Source organism: Schistocerca piceifrons, chromosome 7, assembly GCF_021461385.2.
Source record: "Schistocerca piceifrons isolate TAMUIC-IGC-003096 chromosome 7, iqSchPice1.1, whole genome shotgun sequence".
NCBI lineage: Eukaryota > Metazoa > Arthropoda > Insecta > Orthoptera > Acrididae > Schistocerca > Schistocerca piceifrons.
In genome coordinates this window covers 150697004-150699469 of record NC_060144.1, presented here as the reverse complement: position 1 = coordinate 150699469, position 2466 = coordinate 150697004, and positions in this window count along the sequence as shown.

Here is a 2466-nt window from a genome sequence, read left to right as displayed (position 1 = left end):
AACGGCATCGGTAAGGGCAGCGGAATCGTCATGTATGTGTATATAAGATCATAGTGAAAGCAAGCGAATTGGCAGCAGGTGAAAGAACTGAAAAATCCAATTTCCATCATACTTGGATATCCGAAGACTCCAACCAGTCAACGGCTGCAAGCTGTTGCGCCTATGAAGTCTTTCAAGGTACCCATAAGATTCAGGCAAATCACGGTAACCCAAATCGAGATTACCAGATGTAGATTTTAACTATCGTCCTCTCCAAACCGAGTCTAGTCACTAACCACAATACAGAAATGTAGTTCTGTATTGTAACTAGTAGCCTAAGATTCTGATAACACTTTTATATACTCGAATGTGTGGAGCATATCCTGGGGTACTCACTGTGAATTTTAAAAGCTAAGTATTCCTCTAAAAGACTCGATAACTACACGTGTATACTGATGGCCCTTATGCGCTATTAACTAATGAAAAGCTACGTCAAGATTAAAACGTTGATATCAACAAATAAACCTCTTAATTTTGGCATACTGCAAATAGCAGTACTGCATTTCATTTACAGGATTTGGCAGATTCTAGCCAAACCTGCAGACTGTGCTTTAATTTACCGGTATTACTATAAATGACATCTGTGCTATGCCCTCAACTCATTGTGCAGTTGTGAAAGCACTATATCGGAGCTAAGTGAACTTGAAAGTGTGATAATTGTTGGTGCTCTTGTGGTGGTTGTTTCCGTACCACAGTAGCCGACATGTTAGGTGTTTCGAGTGACACCATGTCGGAGACTTATACAGCATTCAGGGAGAAAGGAAGAACATCATCCGCTAAGTCATAACGTGGACGAAGGTATGTTTTGAATTATTGTGACACACGGTTAATGAAGAGGTTTCTAGCGAGAAATGAGAGAACAACAGCAAAAGTTACTGCAGAACTGAATGTGCACTCGAGAACAGTGCCAGCACCAAAACAACACGTGGGGATCTCCGTAAGCTGTGAACCACACGACGAGCTGGAATTCCAAAACCGCTCGTCAGTGATGCAAGTGTCCCACACAGAAAAATCTTGTGCCGAAGCCATAAAAACTGGACTATGGAGCAAAGGAACAAAGTCATTTGGTCGATTCAGTCTTGTTTTGTACTTTTTTCAACCTCTAGCGGAATTTACGCCTCAAGACTAAAACATGGCGGTTATTCAGTAATGATACGGCAGCCATAACGTGGTGTCCCATTACTTTACTTACTTTACTTTACTTTACGCCATCAGGCCCAATGGACCGCGCGCTGCTTCGAGAGGTTGCCTCCACTTCAGCCTGTCTTCGGGTCCTTTTTGCCATCCTTCCAGCAGTCCCACTCTCTGAAGGTCTTCGGATACGCAGTCAGTCCGTCGAGTTCTAGGTCTTCCTACAGGCCTTCTGCCGGTTGGCTTGGCGTTGAGTACAGTTTTCGGCCATCGGTTGTCCTGCATTCGAGCAACATGCCCTGCGCACTGGAGTCATTGTGTCTTCATTATAGCCACGATGTTCAGCTCTTGTGACGAGTCCTCCAGTTTTCAGTCTCATTATCGTAATCTGGTCCAAAAATCTTCCCAAGGACTTTCCTTTCTAATATCATCAGTCAGTTGAGATCTTGCTTGGTTGTACTCCAGGTGGCACATCCACATAGTGCTACTGGCTGTAGAAGTGTTTAGTAGATGTTTATTTTGAAATGTCTTGACAAACTTCTGGTTTTGATGAGAGCATTAAGGCCGTGGTAACAGCAATTACCTGCCTGTAGTCTTGCCTGTATTTCCATTTTACTGGATGGTTCATTTTTGAATACTGCGCCCAGATATTTGAACTCCCTGACTTGATGATAAGAACCTTCAGTTGTCTGTAAGGGTGGAACTGGTGCCTGAGTTTCATTATGTCTACGGTGTTGAAACATGTATTCCATCTTGTCACAATTGATTTGAAGTCCAATTTTCCTCTATTTTGTTTCCAGAATGTCGGCCATTTCCCCTAACTCTACTTTCGACCCAGATAGTAGCACTATATCATCGGCGTATCTTGATGTTCACATCCCTGGTCTGGACTACTGTGAGTTCATTGGATGACATCTCTCGCATTACCTTCTCTAATGCGAGATTGGAAAGAGAAAGTGATAGTCCATCACCCTGCCATAGCCCAGTTTTTATTTTGAATGTTTCAGTCACCTTATTTCCAATTTTTACCTTTGCTGTAGTATCTATCAGGCAGACCTTCGTGAGGCTTACTAGTTTCTTGGCAAAACCGAACTCTTCCAGACGCCTCAGCATGATTTCCCGATGAATGCAGTCATATGCTTTTCTGAAGCCGACAAACAGCACACCCACCTTTCTTCTACGATCTGGCGTACGACAAAGATTTGGTCGATAGTAGATCTCTCGTGACGAAATCCTCCCTGATATTCTCCAATAATGGTGCTTGCCAACGGTTGTATTCGATCTAGAAGACAGTTT